Source organism: Plecotus auritus (assembly GCF_963455305.1).
Source record: "Plecotus auritus genome assembly, chromosome: 12".
NCBI lineage: Eukaryota > Metazoa > Chordata > Mammalia > Chiroptera > Vespertilionidae > Plecotus > Plecotus auritus.
In genome coordinates this window covers 27,064,255-27,075,701 of record NC_137778.1, presented here as the reverse complement: position 1 = coordinate 27,075,701, position 11,447 = coordinate 27,064,255, and positions in this window count along the sequence as shown.

Here is an 11,447-nt window from a genome sequence, read left to right as displayed (position 1 = left end):
CTTTATGTACACCACTATGTTTCTGAGTCTCCACATGAATCTTTTTTCCCTGCTTATACCCCCTCTTCTTCTCTGATGATGACCGTGCTAGACCTATTCTATGGCCAGAGTGTAGAACAGATTCAATAGAAAGAAAGGGTTCTCATTCCTATTTTTGAAAGCATTCCATAAACCATACTGGGAAACAGTATTAAGTTTTGTTCCTTTTCAAAAAAAAAAATAATTCATTTAGTTAGATCCCAGAAATCTAGCAAAAGAGGAAACATATTAAACACTGATTTTTGCACATATCCTTTAAATCAGGGCTTCTGAGACATTTCATCTCCCAGAGTAATTTGGCATTTTCAGAGATTCTTTTTAGTGTACACAAATAGTACCCTTTGCTGAGCCAGCTTTATGTAACATATCTATCTTTTTACATTTCAATGCTCTGGATCTTTCAATGTGTCCCACTGGGAGGTTATGGGGGATACGTAAAGAACTGAGCCCAGTAACAAAGGTCTAATACTTAATAGCTGTGTGAGCCTGAGTAAATCATTGACTTTGCCTAAGCTTCAGTTTTCCTTGCTATAACAGAGTCATAATACAACCTATGTGATAAGGGTGTTGTAAAGATTAAATGGTGTGATCTACATACAATGCTTAACCTAAGTCCTGGTAAGTGTTTACTGATAGCTATCATTGTTATGTTAACCTCAGCGGGATGCATGTTTTATTGCTTGTTTTATTTTTTCTGAGCCATAAATCTAGCTCCTCATTGGACATTTACAACAGTATATGTCATGGGCTTCTCGAATGCAATATGTACAAAATTAACCTCATTATCATCCCCAACAGTCCCCCTACTCACTCCCTGATACCATCCTCCTTATTCTCTGTAGGGGGGAAAAATGTATATCAGGGGCTGGACTTGATGTTCCAAGCTAACGGCCCCCATGGGAACGGCAAGCCATGCATGGTCCCAAGGGAACTGTGCGTGGTGGGGGTGCAACGAGAGGACGAATGCCACCTGGAGGATGCTTCAAGTGTGGAAATGAAGGGCACTGGGCAAAGCAGTTCCCTGGCCCCTGGCTCCAGTCAAACCCCGATTGCCCCTGGAAAAGTGATTGCCCCTGGAAAAGTGACAGGCCCGCTGCGTCTCAGCGTAGAGGGTCCACCCTTCCAGGTCATGACCCGCCGCTGGCCATGACTGAAGACTGGCCGAAGACTGAAGATGCCTGGACTCGATGACCCCCATCACCCTCGTCGAGCCCAGGGTAATGCTCAAGGTAGCAGGTAAGCCGGTCTCCTTTCTGGTCGATACAGGGGCTACCTTCTCTGTCCTGCCCTCCTTTGCAGGGTCATTTTTCCCTTCCACAATCTCGGTCATAGGTATTGACAGCAAATCACCCTTTAATGCTCTGAAAACTGCTCTGGCCTCAGCGCCTTCTCACCCGCCCCCTCCCCGACTCCACCCTTCCTAGAGAACAACTTTCTTGCCAGCACAGGCTTATCAGAAACTTAGATCTTTATCTCTAGGAAAAAGTGGCAGTTTTAAAATTCAAGCAGTTAGAGGCCTGGAAACAGGCTTCAGGTCCTGTTCCCTCCTCCCCCTGCCTTTTCTAAATATTTTAAATAGCATACAATATTGAAACATTAATTGCTAGACATGTTTAGAAATATTTAATGGAAGGTATGTTGAAAGAAAGAAGTTCTAAAGTTAACGGTTGACAAGAATTGTAAAAGGACCCACTCACCTGGACAGTCCTGCCCCAGGGGTTCAGAGACAGTCCTAATCTGTTTGGCCAGGCCTTACCCAGAGACCTCTGACAATGCTCGTTAGAACCCAGCACTCTTGTCCAGTATGTAGATGATCTCCTTCTCTGCAGCCCCTCCCTGGACATGTCTCAGAGGCATACAGCTGGCCTCCCCAACTTTCTAGGGGACAAAGGATACCGTGTGTCCCCTGCCAAGGCGCAACTGTCGTCCCCCACCGTCACTTACTCGGGGATCTGTCTGATGCCCGATTCCCGAGGACTGACAGTTAACTAAACGCAAGCAATACAAGACCTACAGCCTCCCACTTCTGCGGAACAGATCTTGTCCTTTCTAGGGCTGGTAGGATTCTTCCGCCATTGGGTCCCAAATTTTGCTCTCCTAGCTAAGCCCCTATACCAAGCCGCTAAAGAAACACCAGTAGGCCCCCTCTCCTCACCCTCCCTTGTTCGCCAGGCTTTTTCTAAGTTCCAGGATACTCTTCTGATCTCTCTCTCTCTCTCTCTCTCTCTCTCTCTCTCTCTCTCTCTCTCTCTCTCTCTCTCTCTCCCGGACATCTCTAAGCCTTTCCAACTATTTACTGATGAGAAACAGGGAAGAGCTATGGGGGTCCTCACCCAGCCCCTAGGCCAGCCTTCACCCCCATAGCCTACCTGTCCAGACAGCTTGATCCCACGGTTCGGGGATGGCAGCCCTGCCTCCGGGCTCTGGCTGCAGCTGCCACTCTCACCAAGGAGGCCCAGAAGATCTGCCTCCAGCAACCCTTACAGGTCTTCTCCACCCAGCAGGGGTCTTCAAACTTTTTAAACAGGGGGCCAGTTCACTGTCCCTCAGACCGTTGGAGGGCCGGACTATAGTTTAAAAAAAAAAAGGGCCGGACTATAGTTTAAAGAAAAAAAAAACTATGAACAAATTCCTATGCGCACTGCGGGCCCGGGACGAGTCAGCTGCTAAGCAGGACAGGCAGCGGCACCCGGCGGGCCAGATAAATGTCCTTGGTGGGCCGCATGTGGCCCCCGGGCTGTAGTTTGAGGACCCCTGGACTACAGGATCTTCTGTCCCACCGATCCTTATCTCTCCTTGCCCCTCTCGCATGCAGGAACTCCATCTCCTATTCCTCGAGAGTCCTGACATCTCCCTAACTCAGTCCCCAGCCCTGAACCCGGCCACTCTCCTTCCCGCTGCCTCCACCCAACCTGTGGCAATGCACTCCTGCCCTGAGGTCGTCGAGGCCCTCACTCAACCTCGGGCAGGACTCTCAGATTTTCCTCTCTCTAATCCTGACTTAACTAAACTGCAGATACCCTACCGCCCACAATCATAGGGTAAGATCGAGAGGATCAACGGCCTCCTTAAAGACCATCTAACTAAACTCTCTCTAGAAATTTGCAGCTCCTGGCCGGACCTCCTGCCCAGGGCCCTGACCGGAATCCGGGCTACACCAAGGAGCCCCACCTTCTTAAGCCCTTTTGAACTCCTATATGGGAGACCCTTCTTGCTCAACCATCATCTCCCTACTGACCCTCCTCTCCTGGCTACTTATCTTCCTTACCTGCCCTTACTCAGGCGACTGCTCCGGGAACATGCTGACATGTTTCTGCCCAGCCCAGAACCAGCCGACCAAGACTCCCAAGGACCAGCCCTCCAGCCAGGGGACTCTTTCCTCCTCAAGAACCTTACCCCCAGGTTCTATTTCAGCTCCAGGCCCAGAAAAGCAGCAAAACCAGACAAGTGATGCTGTGGCAGCCTCAGGACCAGCTTTTACCTCCCAAGTGGTTCAACAGGATCGCTCTCAAGACTTCACCAACCAGTCCCTTGGGGAAATCATGCTGCTGCACCCCTCGTCCAGCACGGAAAACACTCCCTGTTTTTCACTCACTTAACCCATGGCTCCTCCCATCATTAGGCCCACTGGTATCTATTCCTTTAATTTTGCTCTTTGGCCCTGTCTCATGTGCAGTTTCACTAGTTTTTTGCAGAACAGAAAGAATGCAGGCGTTCACCAACCAGAAGGTGGGAGAGATCTATCTGGCCTTGAATTCAGAACCTAGAGACACCTATGTCACCAAAATCCTTGAGACCCTGGGTAGACGCCCCTGACGATGCCCCCTCTCAGCAGGAAGTAGCTACGGAAAACAGACCTTCACCCCCTGACCTTGCCCGGACTCTCAATTTTTTTAATATCACCAAAAGCCTGGAATGATAGATCCTCCCTTCCCCCAACTGGTGGGCAGAGTATGATGTAACCTGCGTCTGCGCCGGGACATCCCCGAGACATTCAACCACCAATCGGCGCATGCCGAGTGCCCTGGGCCCCACCCCTTCCAGTTCCTCCCCTCAAAAGGCGTGTCCACCTCTGCACGTGTTGCTGTCTCCCCAGTCTGTGAGACAGCCTGGCGGGCCCTTCTCCTCCTCCTTCTCCTCTAATCCTGGTTTTTCTATCTCGCTCATTAGTGCGGAATAAACTTCCTCTTTTAACATGCCTTGGTCTCTGACTCCCGCTTCCTGCGCCTCGAACTTTACATCAATAATTAACTATACACAATTTAAAAATAAATGGTATTCTGATCACTTTTAAGTCACCCAAAAATTTTCATTTTCATAACTAAAATGTCCCATCTTGTGCAATCATCAAAACTTGCAACTACATATAATGGTGATGCTTCTCCCTCCCCCAACTGGCACCTGCTTGAGTGGCACCAATTAAGTCAGACAAAGACAAATACTGTATGATCTCACTTCTACGTGCAATCTAAAAAACAAAAATGAATAAACAAACCAAAAAACAGACACAGACCCATAGATATAAAGAACAAGCTGATGGTTACCAAAGGGGAGGGATATGGGGTATTGGAACAAAAAATAATAATAAAGCAAAGAAATGTGGACAATTTATGGAAATTTATGGAAGAGTCAGTATTCGAAGTATTTTTTGAGATAAATCAGAAAAATTCAAAGAAGCTGGACCATGTGGAGGTTTGCGTCCATGTGCTACTTCTCTCTCAATTCTCACAGAAATGCTTTGCTCACTGCTCAGGGCTGCACAGGCTTGAGTAATATTAATACATTACTAGTTCTGCAGGCAAGTTTGAGAGAGCCCACGGGAAACGCAGAAACATTAGCAAATGGCTCCCCCTGCTGACCCAGTCTTTAAGAAGCTTTTTTTAAAAAAAAAAAAAAAAACCCTTAGTGACTTCTTATATGTACAACACTGACTGGTCTAGCTCACATTGTGCTAATTAATCCTATGTTAATAGGAAGAAACCCCCCACCCCATGGCTTTTTCCATTTCATTAAATGAGTTGTGTGCTTCTGTTTCTCAGTGGGGGGCACAAGGGTTCCAAATGGGTGGATTGGACTAGATCAGTGACTTGTAACTCCCTTGCTACCTACTTCAGAGGACCAAAGATACTTAAATGGGAGGGGAAAAACTAAAGCATGTCTTCCCTGCAATCCAACTCACACTCGAGCTTTCTTATCATTTTTTTCTTTCTTGTTTTTTTTTTCTTTTTTTGAGAGACAGACAGACAGAGAGGGAGAGAGAGAAAGAAAAAAAAATCCATTTGTTGTTCCATTTACTTATGCATTCACTGGTTGATTCTTGTATGTACCCTGACCTGGGATCAAACCCAAAACCTTGGCGTATTGGGACAATGTTCTAATCAACTAAGCTATCCAGCCAGGGCCAGCTCTTTGATCTGTTTTACATATTGGAGTAACCTCTTAATTTTATTAGGGAAAATGATACCCTACTAAATATTTGGAAGCCACTCATTCCTACTCTTAATAGAAAAGGATTCAATGTATAAATGTTCAACTCCATCATCTCACTAACTCTCGTCCCTGGTTCTGCGTATGATGGAGATGTCCAATAGGTATAGCTGATGTTCAAGCCTGAGCTCCTAAAAGACTATGGGGTTCTCTCAAAGAGAGCACTGGGTGATGCAGAACACTGAATTTCTGCATTAAACTCAGCAGGAGTACATTCTTTCTTATAATGTTGTTCTATGTATTAACTGATGGCAGAAGTCACTAAAAGCAATTCTAGCCTGGCCAGTGTGCCTCAGTGGTTGAGCATCGACTCAGGTACCAAGAAGTCACTGGTTCAATTCCCAGTCAGGACACATGCCCAGCTTGGGTGCTTGAGCCTCAGTAGGGAGCATGCAGGAGGCAGCTTATCAATGATTCTCTCTCATCACTGATGTTCCTATCTCTCTCTCCCTCTCCCTTCCTCTCTGACATCAATAAAAATATATTTAAATAAACATAAATAAATAAACATTTTTAAAGCAATTCTCAGAGGGACCAAAATAGCCCAATACAAGTAAGCAGGTACCTGATGTTCTAGAAGGATTACATACCCTTTAGAAATCTTCTCTGGATGCTTTGGGCAAGAGTGCAGCTCCCTAAAGATATGTGATCAATTAAGGGGGTGTCTGCACTGTGACCATCAATTCTGCCAATGTGTATAGAAGCATTCAGACAATTATAAGAACCCAGACTTCTATACCATAGAGCTTGCCTGCAATTACTTGAGCCTGAAATTTTCTCTGAGCTTATGTTATCATTTGCCTAACTGGTAAAAAGAAGAAAAAAAAATCCAATAAAGTGTCTTCATTTCATTTTAGCAGCACACATTGTAGTGAACCCCTCAAGGTGTCCTAACTGCAATATGTAATCCTGGGTAATTAAATTAATTGACCTGTTAAGATAAAATGTTGGAGGATACCTCCTGAAAATGTGTCTATAGATAGGTGTGCTTCCTACCCTCTTAGAGCTTACCTTCCAGCGGAAAGATGGAAATTAAACAAATCATCACAAAATAAATATGTAATTACAGATTGTGACCAATGCTTTAAACTAAAGGGAGGGTCCTGGGAGAGAGAATGACAGAATAACCTGATTTAAACTGCGAAGGGATATGTTAAGGAATCTCTCTCAGGAAGTAACATTTAAACTGAGATGTAAAGGAGTAGTAAAAAAAAAAAAAAAAAGTGGAGGATTAAGGGTATTTCAGGCAAAGAACCACAGGTAGAAAGGCCCTGAGGCAAAAGAGAGTACAGTGCATTGCTGGGCATAGGTCTGCTGGCAATTGGTGAGCAAGGAGATTGGTAGGAGAGAACTCTGAAGGATCAAAGCCAAACAAACTGAATAAATCAAGACCTTATAGGCCACGGAAAATATGTGTACGTTCCCCTAAGGAAAATATTGTAAACAAAAAGTACTGAGAAGGAATTTTTTTAAAAAACCATAGTAGAGCTAGAGAAGTCATATATATTTTTAATATATTTTATTGATTTTTTTTTTACAGAGAGGAAGGAGGAATGATAGAGAGTTAGAAACATCAATGAGAGAGAAACATTGATCAGCTGCCTCCTGCACACCTCCTACTGGGGATGTGCTCGCAACCAAGGTACATGCCCTTGGCCGGAATCAAACCTGAGACCCTTCAGTCTGCAGGCTGATGCTCTATCCACCGAGCCAAACCGGTTAGGGCTCGAAGGAATGTTTTAACAGCCTTATTGAGATACTAGAGGCCTAGTGCATGAATTTGTGCATGGGTGAGGTCGGGCCAGCCCAGCCCCAATCAGGGCGGATTGAAGTTGGGCCTGTCAGGAGGAGGAGATGGCAGGAGGTTGGCTGGCCTGCCCCGATCGGGGCCAGGCCAGCTGGGGGACCGAGGGCAATTGGCCAGTGGGCCCTGCCCTGATTGGGGTTGGGAGGCCGATTGGGGGTGGGGCCAGCCATGGGGAGGGGCTGTGGGCAGTGGGCCGGCCAGTCCCACCCCCGAATGGGGTGGGGAGTGCCGATTGGGGGGCCAGTGGCCTAGGGGAGGGGCCATGAGTGGTTGGCCAGCCCTGCCCCTGATGGGGTAGGGGGCAATCAGGGGCAGGGCCAGCCAGGGGAAAGGGCTTCAGGAGGTTGGCCAGCCAGCCCTGCCCCCTATTGGGGTGGGGGGTGCAATCAGGGGTGGGGCCGGCTGGGAGGAGGGACTGAGGGCCAATTGGGGTGGGGCAGGCCCATCAGGGGCGGAGCCATCTGGGGGGAAGGGCCTCGGGTGGTTTGGCCAGCCGCCCTGCCCTCAATCAGGGTGGGAGAGGCCAATCGGGGCAGGGTGGCTGGGGGTGGGGCTGAGGGAGGTTGGCCAGCCCCACTCCCCCACCCCATTGGGCCCGTTAGCTGGCCACAGTGGGCATCATAGCAACTGGTCGTTCTGATCATTAAGGCGTTTGGGTCGCTGGCTTTTTATATATATAGATAATTGACCTATCACCCAGTTTACCCAGTGTAAGCCTACAGTTTGATGAGTTTTAATAAAATTACACACACATTGAACTTGGTCCTACATACAGGGTGTTACAATAAAATGTATACACATTTTGAATAATTATTAATTCCAATGGATTAAATCTGAAAACAACATCAATAGAGCTATCAAAAAATGTTATGTGTATACATTTTTTGGGACACCCTATATTATAATTGGGTACAGAACCTTTATTAACTTTTTAAGTGAATGGGCCACTTACGTTTCTTCCTTTGTTATTTCACAATTCCTGTTGTTTGGCTTTTTATTGTTAATGATTACGGAGGTTCTGTTTGTTTTACAAATATTAACCCTTTGTGTGTTACATATGTTGCACATATTTTCTCCCAGTCTGTCTGTCTCTTATCTTTTATTTTGTTTATGGGAACTTTAATCATGAAAACACTTTTAATTTTACTTAAGTTCTCTGCATATCTGGGGACGGCTGCGGGGGCGGGGGGAGAGTGGGGAGGAGAAGAGTAGCTTCTAGGTTTGGTGTCTTGCTTGTGTCTTCCTCTCCCAAAAAGACTAAGATAATCTTTGTATTATGTTAACACATTAAGCATTTGTTATGCTTAATCCTCTAAACAATTTGAAATTTAGTTCATAGCCTGCTGTGAGATAAGAATAAACTTTTTTCTTTTTCTCAATAATAACCAGTTTTCTTGGTAGTATGTACCAAATACTCCATCATCCCCTTTAATTTGAAATGCCACCTTTAATACACTGAATTTCCATAAGTGTTACTGGAGTCTCTAAAGTTTATCTAAGACATTCATTTTACAGTAAGAGATTACAGTAATTCCTGATAATAAAATCATGGTACCAGAATATCAGTGTGCTTATCTCCTTAGCAAGGGGTCATGCACCCACCTCAAAGAGATATGATGTCAAGCCATTGTAGACAAGCTGCTTTGAAAGGAGGGTGTAAGCCACATCACATTAGATTCTACTTCCAACTGAATTAAATATCTAATGAGCCAGATTTTCATGAGGCTGTGAAAGCACAGCTTCTACTTTAACTTTGGTAGCTCTGGAGACCATATAAAACTACACAGCTATGTTCAGAATAGAGTCCTAACCACATAGGCAAAGACCAAGGAAAGATCAATAAAAGCTGCAAATAATTTTATGCTTAGAAAAGCAATGTCGTCACAAAGTGATGATGAGTAAGATGGTGGTCAGTAACGGAGGAGCAGTACCTAATTCTCTCCTGCTTGTCCTGTAAACTAGGTACCTACAAAACCCTGACTGGAATTTGTTCAAGGGGAAACTTACTGGCAAGCATTTTAGATTTAACAACTAGTGAATTAAAAGTCTGTAATATGTGGGCAATAGAGCATTGACCTTTACAAAAAGGAACACACCATACTCGAAGTCCTGCCAGATGGGAACATCCTAATGGGGTTAAAATACAAGCAAGTGCTACAAATTAGAAACCATCATGCCACAAGCCTTGAATATCCTCGAGGCAGGAGATTTCCACCAGACACTGTTTATTTGAGCCATGCTATGTGAGACTGTTCTCAGCCAGAAAAAGGCTTAGAGATGATTTCCCATTTGATTTTCTTCTATTGTTATATTCCTAAGAAAATAAGAGTGAGGATTTGGGGTTGGTTTCCTTATTTGATTTTCCTCTATTGTTATATTCCTAAGAAAATAAGAGCGAGGATTTTGTATTGAGTCCGTTCTTTCAATATTCTTATTAAAACTAAAGCAATTTACCAAATACCTTCTTCTCAAAATCGCTAATCTCAAAATAGCTGCTATAAGTACCACCTCATCCCCTTTTTTCAGATGAGAAAACTGAGGCTCAAAGAATTTAAGTAACATCAAACTAGTGTATGGCATGGCCATGAATTAAGTCTAGGTCCGGCTAATTCCAGAGCTGGTATAATACACTTAACCAGTATACCACACCAGCTCAAAGTCAGGAATGGATGAAAGGGCTAGGCCTAGGGAAGTGGGTGTGAGATAAGAAAGTGGTTATCCTTGTCTAGCAAAGAAACTATTACAAAAGATATTTTATCTGAATTCCTCTAGATGGAAATGAGAGGAAGTGAGGTTTATTTTTCATAAACCCAGGTACACAAATGATCCCACGGCTGAGGGCCTTAATTTAAGAAGTTGATGCTTAGTAATTTAGATGATTTGTGGAATTTGTTGTTGCTGCTGCTGTTTGTCTTGTCCGACAAAGGGCAGACTCACTAAATCCATCCTAAATTGACAATGTTTAGACAAAATTTTCATGTTCCTACCACAATCAAATGTGTCCATTTAATTTTAAACTATAATTTTTAAAGTGTTATTTTTTTTCATGTGTATCGTTTAATGTTGGCACGGACTACATTAAGCTCATTTTAAGCATGTTTTCTTATTTAATGTTATTAAAGGTAGGTGACATCTATAGCACAGTGTGTCATTTGGTTTTGTGATCAGATAAGCAGCAATTATGAGCAGTAGCTTTAACCAAATCTGATGAACAGACCAGGTCAGATTATATGGGTCAGATTAGGGGGCAGAGGAAATACTCAGGATATCTGATAAAAATATAAACTAGAAATCACATTATGTAGAAAAACGAGGACTTTGCTGAGCAGGGCAATTTTTAAAAGACAGCATGAAGCCAAAACCGGTTTGGCTCAGTGGATAGAGCGTCGGCCTGCGGACTGAAGGGTCCCGGGTTCGATTCCGGTCAAGGGCATGTACCTTGGTTGCAGGCACATCCCCAGTGGGAGGTGTGCAGGAGGCAGCTGATCGATGTTTCTCTCTCATCGATGTTTCTAGCTCTCTATCCCTCTCCCTTCCTCTCTGTAAAATATCAATAAAATATATTAAAAAAAAAAAAAAAGACAGCATGAAATCCAGGACTAACTGTTAACTTTCAGATAAAAATGCTAAGAGAGTAGAGGAAATAAAGTAAAATGCCAAGGCTCCCAAAAAGTGGCTGGACCAGCTGCCCTGATTCCAGGTCAGACACCTGAGCTACCAAAGCTCTAGGTAAATCCCACTGTGCAAAGGCAAATTCCTCCACCAGCAGGACAATGTCCTGAAAAATAGCCCAAACTTGTCCAGGAGGAAGAGGTTTAGATTCACACCCTGAAACTGAAACTAGTAGCAAGTGAGTTAATTCATACTTTGTTTTTCTAAGCCAGCTAAGTATTTGACCCAGAATATCAAATCATACTCATCATTTATTCTAACGGAAACTGTTTCCCATCTACAAAATGCTTTATAGTAAATGAGATCTTGAGCCCATCTTGTATGATTCTACAAGAATCGGATTGTAGGAAGAATTTGGCACAATAAGCAGTTTCTGAGGAAAGGGGGGGTGGGTAGGGGGGATGTCCCAGAATTATTCACCATGAACTGAGAAGCACAAACA